Source organism: Urocitellus parryii, assembly GCF_045843805.1.
Source record: "Urocitellus parryii isolate mUroPar1 chromosome 13 unlocalized genomic scaffold, mUroPar1.hap1 SUPER_13_unloc_2, whole genome shotgun sequence".
In the NCBI taxonomy this organism is placed as follows: domain Eukaryota; kingdom Metazoa; phylum Chordata; class Mammalia; order Rodentia; family Sciuridae; genus Urocitellus; species Urocitellus parryii.
The window spans coordinates 382,516-393,286 of record NW_027551770.1 but is presented as its reverse complement, the minus strand read 5'-3'; the positions used below and the strand labels follow the sequence as shown (position 1 = coordinate 393,286).

The 10,771-nt window shown below is 39.0% G+C and overlaps 1 pseudogene; it reads left to right on the top strand.

The window, feature by feature from the left end:
* Positions 1–7,766: 7,766 nt before the first annotated feature.
* On the top strand, positions 7,767–8,851 carry LOC144251414 (14-3-3 protein theta pseudogene; annotated as a pseudogene).
* Positions 8,852–10,771: the final 1,920 nt, after the last annotated feature.

The window sequence follows — 10,771 nt, the reverse complement described above, 5'->3', positions numbered from 1 at the left end:
TGTTGGCAGTGCTGAAGATAGAGCCCAGGGCTTTATGCATGTTAGGTAAGTGCTCAACACTGAGCTACATCTCAGGATTTCATGCAGCATTAAATGCTTTAATACACCTAACCTACCAAATGCCATGGCTCTGCTTTACGTAGAACACTCATATTAGCCTCCAGTTGAGAAAAATCAACTAACACAAAGGCTATTTTTATAGCAAAGTGTTGAATGCAACGTGTAATTTGTTAACTGCTGAATTAAAAATGAAAAACCAGAACAATGGAATGAGTATGCATTTGACCATGGTAGTTAGTAAGGTGAGAACTGCTCAAGTGAAGCAGTTCAGGTTACTAAGCAGAAGAGTTTAATAAATTCAGAATCACTATGTTATACTAGACTAGGCTTGTGTCTGGAAGAGTGAAGCAGCAGGCAGCAGAGAATGTGCTTATGTACCTACAGTGTCTTCTGATGCCACTGGCTCAGTGCTCTCTCCCATCACCAGATAGGGAAGGAGCCAGGGAAGGGAAAGAGAAAGGAGGAAGGAATGTCAGATGGGGGCATTTAAATATTCAGCCCAAGAAAGCTCCTGACAGCCCCAGCCCATACACCGTGAGGAATTCCAAACCAGATACACTGCTGTTGGATTTTCAGGGGTAGGCTGGGAACTTTCCACATCCTAACTCACTCTGCTCCCATTCACAGCTCTAAAGTCCTGGGGAGTCTCAGCTGGGCATTGCTACTAATAAACCATCTGGAGATCCTGGGACTTAGATTCAGTGGTGAACATCAGATATATGGCTTTATTCTCAGATGCCAGGGGACATTCAGGGAGGCAAGGGTGCAGTCCAGCGGTGTGTGCAGATGCTTGATGGCCATGGCATGGAAAATACCTGGGGCTTCCTAGAACCCCTGTCTCTGAGGTGAGGTCCAAGTGGCAGTAGAACCAAGCAGTTGATGCCGACAGATAGCAGAAGACTGGAATGTGCCATGCAGAGAGAACACAGTGCAAAGGCAGGAGGGAGCAAGCCATGTTTTCAGAACAACAGAATTTCAAAAATGCCTGGAATGCAGAAATGTAGAAAATAGGATTTATACTGTGTGGGTTCCATCAGAATAGAAACAGAAAGCATGAACTGTTCTAAATGGAATGATTAAAAGAAGACATTTCTAATTTAGATTAGTCACAGGAAGGTTAGTGGCTGGGAGGCTAGAAGCAAGGGTACCACATAGGAGAATGGAGCAGCATCCAAGAGAAGGATGCAGCAGTATACCTGAGCAGAGATAGGGCACATACTGGTGTTGAAAGTACTGCTGGCAGGACCCGGGACCTGACCAAATGAGGCGAGAAGGAGAGGTCTCCTGGCTCCTGCTTTGGAGCTCTGAGGAGAACTGTTGAGTTGAAACTGGAAAGTCAGCAAGGGAAATGGGACTGTTAGGGCTGAGCACCACTGTGGTTGTGTATAAATGATGGGTGTAAGGTCCGAGCTTAAGACCCACAAGCACAAGCCACAGGCTGATTGCTGACCCTTGAAGCCATAACCATGGGGAGGGTGACAGCCCCAGGTACAATATGATCTGAGAAGACAGGCAGCCCATGGTGAAGCCTAGGAGAGCACCCACATTTAAGGAATGGAAAGAATATAGAAGCTTCCAGCAGATGAATGAGAGGGAGAATGAGATACTAGGCTCTGGGGTTAAGGGGCATCTTCTAACCTGCCCCCTCATGGGCTTCCCTGAATCATACCCCATCTACCTTCTTCCAGCCTCACTGGATTGGACCAGGGGATTACAGCATAGTATTTGTAGGGCAGAACAAAGATGGCTATAGTTAGGCTTTCTCTCTGAGATTTCTGGCCAGCTATGTTTTAGTACTTGGTCAAGATTATAAACACCCTAATTCAGCATATGGACTCAAGGTCATAAGCATCTGCTTGTGAGCATGCGCTCCTTTATGTAATCTGTTGCCTTCTTTGTTGGCCTGAATATTAAAAAGTCCTATGAATGTGTCATTAGGCAATTTACTTGTGGTGGATTAGTCAGAGTGTACTCACACCAACCTCGATGGTGTACCCTACTACACACCCAGGCTGCATGATAAACTGTGGCTCCCTAGCTGCAAACAACAGCACATTATTGCAGTGAATCCTATAGGCTGTTTAACACAATGGTGAGTACTTGTGTATCAAAACAGAGAAAAGAGCAAAAATACTAGGTGTTAGAAATATTTCAACTCCAGTATAATCTTATGGAAAACTAACATGTACCCAGTCCATTGTTAACAGAGTTATCATAAACAGATGTGGTGATAACACTACTAACAATGGGGCATATGGAATTGGCCCAGGAGATCTGAGGTGGGAAGGGAGATTCGTATCCACTACAAACTCCATCCTACTGTTAGGACTTTTATATTTACAAATTCATGCATTACTTCTCAACACAGGAGAACCTAATTTGTATTAAAATGTGCTCTTAGAGTTCAAAAATTCATAGGCTTTTGCACAAAAAACGGTTCAGGCATCTATTATCCAGCCCTTGAGCTAAGCACCCATTAAAAAACAATGCTCTACTGTTTCATAAGTAACTACTAAAATGACTACCAATCTAACTACTAAAAGTAAACAGAAGCAGTTTATGTTTTTATCAAGGTTTAAGGATGACAGATAATGTTCCACTTCAGAATACTCACTGCTATAGTTTAGTTCTGGAATGTCCCCTCAAAGCTCAGGTGTTGAAAACTTGATCCCTAACCTGTGGCACTATTGGCAGGTAGTGGAACATTTAAGAGGTGGAGCTTAGGGAAAACTATATGAAATAGTGACTTATATACAGCAATGAGGGATAGCTACACCCTGCAAAGGCTAAAAAAAAATTAGCTAACCTCTGGAGGCATGTGTCACCCCAGACCTCCACATCAGGGCTTCAGGAGGTGGGTCAGGATGCTGGAACTTTCCACATCTCCCAAGGCACCCCAGCAAGTGAATGCAGTCAAGACAGTAGTATGGAGCCCTTAGCTGTCAATCAGAGCCTTCTTTTTTCCCAAAGTGAATATTTTAGAGGCTATTTCATACTGAATGCAATCTACATTTCCCCAACAATCACAGGTGCTAACAAATAGTAAAAAATTAGGGGGAAAATAATCTTATTTGGGAAGAGTTCTCAAAACTCTTTGTGAGTCTCTTTATCTCCTTCTAGCTAAAGTGGTGTTCAACATTAGCTACTTCTGGGCTTACTCTGAGAGCAAAAAAGAATCTTCACCCAGCATCCACCTCTGAGCTCCTTCTTAAAGGTTAGGTGAAGCCTGAAATTCCCCCAGGGGATATCATGAGCAGAATCTCAGGCTCAACACACTCATATTGACCCAGGGGAACAGAGGCACTCTGGGTTCCATGCTGGTTCTAACAGATTATAGCAGTACATTTTCTGTTGCTATAACAAAATACCACAAACTGGGTCATTTAAGAAGAGTAGAGATTTATTTAGCTCTTATCTGAAGACTGAGAAGTCCCATATCATGGTGCTTTCTTCTTGCTACATTATAACATGGTGCAAGGCATCCTATGTTGAGAAAAGAGCAACAATCTTCACTCAAGTTTCTCTTCTTCATCTTAGAAGACTAATAATGATGACATCATGGGCGCCCTCTCTTATGACCTCATCTAATTCATTTTATCCCCCAAAGACCCAGTCTCATGAATTGATGAATTGGGGATTTAAGTTTCTAACACACAGGGCTGGGGATGTGGCTCAGTGGTAGAGCATTTGCCTAGCATTTTTGAGGCCCTGGATTCAATCCCTAGCACCACCAGAAATAAATAAAGAAGTTCAGCCCTCCCTTGGTGTCTATGGCCTGTCAGCCTTATGCCATGGGGTGCCACATCAGAGAAGCCCTCACCAGATGCCAGCACCTTAATCCTGGACTTGAAAGCCTCCAGAACTGTGAGCCAAAAAAAAAATATGTTCATTATAAAGTATCAGGTCTTGATAAGACAGGAGGCAAGAACTAGGAACTATATCAGCTTTTTTTTATCTCTCTGGGAGCAACAGCATCATTCCCATGTCCCCGTTTGATGGTCACTCACCAAGGCCAGGTCAAATTTAAGGAAACACACACAGCCTCCATCACATGAAGGGAGGAAAGTCAACATGATTATACCAGTGGACTGGAAGTTCTAGCTACAGAACTCCACAGTACTTGCAATCTTTAAATCCAGTTTGTAGAACTGGCTGCACTAAATGTGACTCTTCTGCTTCAAAGAAGGTACTCACTATGGATCCTCCTCAAAGCCCAGAAATCAATCTATTATAAGTAGCCTTGGCTAGACACCATCTTGGCTTAGGGGCTTGCAGCTAAACCTTGACCTTGTCAGAAGCCTTCAGCCAGTGCAGGCTTAGGAAATGTGATAGTTTCAAAGGAGAACAATAATTCTCAGAAGTAGATCTTAATTAGAAAGAAATCTATGAATTACCTGGAAAATAATTTAAAATGATCCTAATGATATTAAGTGAGATGCAGAATACAAATTAATAATTCAAAAAAGTGAGAAAAACAATTCAGGATATGAAAGAGAAATTTATCAAAGAGATATAAATGATTAACAAGAGCCAATCAGAAGTCTTGGAACTAAAAAATTAAATCAATGAAATAAAAAATATAATGCAGAGCTTCATAATAGACTAGAATAACTAAAAGTAAGAATTTTTGAATTTTTACAAACAACAATAAGTGTTGGTGAGGATGTGGGGGGAAAGGCATACTCATACTTTGCTGGTGGGACTGCAAATTAGTGCAACCAATCTGGAAAGCACTATGGAGATTCCTCAGAAAACTTGGAATGGAACCACCATTTGACCCAGCTATCCCACTCATTCTCTTATACCCAAAGTACTTAAAAACAGCATACTACAGTGACACAGCCAAATCAATGTTTACAGCTGCACAATTCACAATAGCTAACTGTGGAACACACCTATATGCCCTTCAATAGATGAATGGATAAAGAAACTCTGGTATACATACACACTGGAATATTACTCAGCATTAAAAGAGAATAAAGTTATGGCACTTGAAGGTAAATGGGTGAAATTGGAGAATATAATTCTAAATGATGTAAGCCAATCCCCCAAAACCAAAGGCTGAATGTTCTCTTTTAGAAGTGGATGCTAATCCATAATAGGGGTAGTGGGGAGGGATGGAGGAACTTTGATTTGGCCAAGGAAAGATGGTGTAATGAGATCAACATCATTACCCTTGATACATTTTTTACTGCACATGTGGTGCCACTCTACATGTTGTACAACCAGAGAAATGAAAATTTGCACTCCATTTGTGTACAATGAATAGAAAAGCTTTCTGTGGTCATGTATAACTGATTAGAACTAAGAAAAAAATAAATAAATAAAAGAATTTCTGAATTCTAGGACAGATCTGTTTAATTAACCCAGTCAGGCAAAATATAGGAAAATATATTGGAAAAAAATAAAATCTATAAGACTTAAGGGACATTAAGTGAACAAATATTGTCATTATGAAAAGCTCAGAAGGTGAAGAAAAGAGGAAAGACATCGAAAACTTATCTCACAAAATAATAGATTAAGATCTGCCCAATCTTCAAAGTAATCTAGACATCCAGTCATAAAAATCTCAAGGAAAAACAACTGGATTCAAACAAGGCACAGTATAGTTCAAATTTCAAAAGTACAAGACAAAGACAGCATCCTAATAGTAGCAAGAGGAAAAACCACCAAGTCACCTACAAGAGAATGCCCATTAAACTTATAGCAGATTTATCAGCAGAAATCTCATAGACTAGAAGAGAATGGAATGATATATTCCAAATACTGAAAGAAAAAAAAATTGCCAACCAAGAATTTGTTGGTTTTTAGGGCCTCCCTAAGTGGCTTAGGCTGGGTTTGAACTCATGATCCTCCTGCCTCAGCCTCCAGAGCCACTGAGAGTAAAGGCATGAGCCATCATGCCCTGCTCAACCAAGAATATTGTACCCAGCAAAGTTATCCTTCAAAACTGAAGCAAACATGAGATTTTCCTAGATAAACAGAAACTTAGTGAGTTCTTAACCTGCAGACCATCCCTGTAGCAAATACATAAGGGAGACCCACACTAGAAATGAAGGGATGAGAACTAACATAATGAAAACATGAATATGCACAACTCACAGAAGAACTGGTACATAAAACAGGAAGAGAAACAAATCTTAGCACCACAGAAAACTACCAAATCATAAAAATAAATAGTAAGTTAGGTGGAAAGGGAAAAAAATTATAAAACAAGCATAACACAATTAAAAAAGGGACAGGAGAATATCCATACCTATCAATTATAACCTTTAATGTAAGTGGATTAAATATGCCAATCAAAAGACACAGCCTGGCTATGTGGGGCAATAAAAGGATTCAAATATATACTGCCTACAAGAATTGCTCTTCACTGGTAAAGGGTTAAAATATATATATATATATATATATCTTAAATAAAAATAAAAAGAGAGCAGGAGTAACTATGTTAACATCAGATAAAGCAGACTTTCAATCAAACCTGAAAGATTGGGAGTCTGAGGCAGGAGGATAGCAAGTTTAAAGCCATTCTCAGCAAATTAGCAAGACTCTGTCTCTACATAAAATATTTAAAAAAAGGGCTGTGGATGTGCTTCAGTGGTTAAGCACCCCTGGGTTCAATCATCCCTAGTACCAAAAAAGAAATCCTGTAAAAGACAAAGACTGTCCTTATATATTGATAGAATGATAAATTCAGAAAGAAGATATAACAAATGCAAATAAAATTATATATGCACCTGACATCAGGCCACCCATATATATATAAAGCAAATATTGTTAAATCTAAAATGAGAGGTTGACTCTAATGAAATAGTAATAGGGGGGCTGAAGACCCCACTTCCATCACTGTAAAAGTTATCCAGGCAGCAAATCAATAAAGATGCATCCACTTTGAAATTCACTATAGAGCAAATGGACCTAATCAACATTTACAAAACCTTTCTTGCAGCAGCAACAGAATGCACTTCTCCTCATCAGCACTTGAAACATTCTCCAGGACAGACTCATGCATTAGGACCAAATGAGTCTCAATTTAGAAAATTTGAAATCATCCCATGTATCTTCTCAGACCACAACTGAATAAAACTAAAAAGCAGCCACAAGAAGCATGAAAAGTATAATGGCACATGGAAACTAAATAATGTGACCCTGCATGACAATTGGACAATTGAGAAATAAAAGGGAAATCAAAAAGCTTCTAGAAACAAATGAAAATGACAACACAACAAACTAAAGTCTGTGGGATACAGCAAAAGTAGAAGTAAGAAGGCAGTTATAGCAATTGATTCATATGTTAAAAAATAGAAAGATCTCAAATACACAAATGAACAATGTACCTCAAGTACACAGAAAAGCAAGAACAAATGATGCCTAAAATTAGTAAAAGGGGAGAAATAATAAAGATCAGAGCAGAAATAGATATAATTGAAACTAACTAAATAAAATAGTATAAAATATTAATGAAAAAAGTGTTGGTTTCTTGAAAGGGTAAACAAGACTGACAAGTCTACAGCTAGACTAACCAAGAAAAATGAAGACCCAAATAAATAAAATCAGAAAGAAAGACATTACAACTGATGCTACAGAGATACAAAAGATCATAACAGGTCGCGGCCGCGGAGACGAGAAGCTCTCAGGAGGAGGACTCCGGATCAGGGTCGGCACTCGCCCTCGCTCGCTTCGCCCCCGGCCTCGGCCCCCGCGCCATGGAGAAGACCGAGCTGATCCAGAAGGCCAAGCTGGCGGAGCAGGCTGAGCGCTACGACGACATGGCCACCTGCATGAAGGCCGTGACCGAGCAGGGCGCTGAGCTGTCCAACGAGGAGGGCAACCTGCTCTCGGTGGCCTACAAGAACGTGGTCGGGGGCCGCAGGTCCGCCTGGAGGGTCATCTCGAGCATCGAGCAGAAGACCCACACCTCCGACAAGAAGTTGCAGCTGATTAAGGACTATCGGGAGAAAGTGGAGTCGGAGCTGAGGTCCATCTGCACCACGGTCCTGGAATTGTTGGATAAGTATTTAATAGCCAATGCAACTAATCCAGAGAGTAAGGTCTTCTATCTGAAAATGAAAGGAGATTACTTCCGGTACCTTGCTGAAGTTGCCTGTGGTGATGATCGGAAACAAACGATAGATAATTCCCGAGGAGCTTACCAAGAGGCATTTGATATAAGCAAGAAAGAGATGCAACCCACACATCCAATCCGCCTGGGGCTGGCTCTTAACTTTTCTGTATTTTTCTATGAGATCCTTAATAATCCAGAGCTTGCCTGCACACTGGCTAAAACGGCTTTTGATGAGGCCATTGCAGAACTTGATACACTGAATGAAGACTCATATAAGGACAGCACCCTCATCATGCAGTTGCTTAGAGATAACTTAACATTATGGACATCAGATAGTGCAGGAGAAGAATGTGATGCAGCAGAAGGGGCTGAAAACTAAATGCAAACAGGGTGTCATCCTTCTTCCCTCAAGAAACCTTTTTACACATCTCCATTCCTTATTCCACTTGGATTTCCTATAGCAAAGAAACCCATTCATGTGTATGCAATCAACTGTTTATAGTCTTTTCACACTGCAGCTTTGGGAAAACTCCATTCCTTGATTTGTGTTTGTCTTGGCCTTCCTGGTGTGCAGTTACTGCTGTAGAAAAGTATTAATAGCTTCATTTCATATAAACATAAGTAATTCCAAACACTTAGTAGAGGACTAAAAATGTATCTGATATTTAAGTAATCTGAACCAGTTCTACAAGTGACTGTGTTTTGTATTACTGTGAAGATAAGAAAATGTAGTTAACTGCAATTTTAAAGAGTGTTCTACATGACTTCTTACTTTCTACATTCCCTTCTTTGTTCTTCTTTGAGGGTTTCCTTTCAGTAAGCAACTTTCTATACTCTTACTGTATTCCTTTTTAGTGGGAATCCAGAAGTATTAGATGGAATGGGAGAGCACTTGACATTTCCTGGCTTGGGGGGGGGTCACAAATTGAAATGCCTCCTATATCCCATGTTGTGGAGGTCATGTCCATCTGTGATCACAGGGAGTTTCCTTATTCACTCATCATTTGCTGCTGTTTAAGTTGACAACTTCCCTTCCCAATAAAAATTCACTTACACCTCCTGCCTTTGTAGTTCTGGTATTACTTTACTATGTAATAGAAGTAGCATGTTGCTGCCAGAATACAAGCATTGCTTTTGGCAAATTAAAAGTGCATATCATTTCTTAATACACTAGAAAGGGGAAATAAAAGTACACAAGTCCAAGTCTAAAACTTTAGTACTTTTCCATGCAGATTTGTGCACATGTGAGAGGGTGTCCAGTTTGTCTCGTGATTGTTCTTTAGAGAGTTGGACCACTATTGTGTGTTGCTAATCATTGACTGTAGTCCCAAAAAAGCCTTGTGAAAATGTTATGCCCTATATAACAGCAGAGTAACATAAAATAAAATTACATTTTATAAAAAAAATAAAAAAAGATCATAATAAACTAATATCAATTCTTATATGCTAAAAAAGGAAAACCTAGAAGAAATGGCTAAACTCCAGAACATATATAACCTAACAAAACTGAATCAAGCAGAAGAAAATTTAAAGACCAAACATGAGTAATGAGATTGAAGCAATAATTAACAATCTCCAATTTAAAACAATTCAGAATATATGACCTCATTTCTGAATTTTACAAAGCACTGAAAGAACTTACTCCAATTCTTTTCAAACTATTCAAAAAAATCAAAATAGAAGAAACTCTGCCAAACTCTTTTTATGAGGACCACATTACTCTGACATCAAAACCAGAGAATATATGTCAAAAAATAACACTAAAGATCTGATTCCTGAACTTAGATGTAAAAGTTATCAATAAAATATTAACAAACGAAATCCAATCATACATCAAAAAAAAAATCACATGCCATGATCAAGTGAGATTCATCCCAGGAATGCAAAGATGGTTTAACATATGCAAATCAACATACCCCATACAATATGTTGAGTGAAGGACAGAATCCATTTGAGCATTTCAGTAGATGTGGGAAAAACATTTAATAGAATTCACCATCCCTTTATGATAAAAAATCTCAACCAGTATGTATAGAAATAGCATATTACAAAATACTACAGGCTCTTTATGAGAGTGGTTCCTCCAAGATTGGGAACAAGGCAGGATGTCTCCCTTCACCACCCTTTAATATGGTACTAGATGCCTTAGCAAGAGAAATTAGGTGAGAGAAAGAAATGCAGAGCAACAAAATTGGAAAGGAAGACATTAAATCATCCATATTTGCAGATGGCATGATTTTATACATAAGAAAATCTGAAGAATCCATCAAAAAGCTATTAGAACATATAAAAAATTCAGGAAAGTTGCAAGATATAAAATCAAAATACAAAAGAGCAGAATTTTTATACACCAATAAGAAAGTTGTTAAAAAAGAAATTTACAAAATAATCTCATTCACAGTGCTATAAGAATAAGTAAAATATTTAGGAAAAAAAAAACATTTAACCAAGGAAGTGAAATCTCTCTACAGTGACAATTATAAAATACTGATGAAAGAAATTTTAGAAGATGCCCCCCAAATGCTGATATATCCCCCTTTGTGAACAATAAGAATCAATGTTTTTAGAAGCACCATCCTACCCAAAGCAATCTATATATTTAATGCAATTCCCTTAAAAATATCAACAATTTTTTTTTATAGAAAG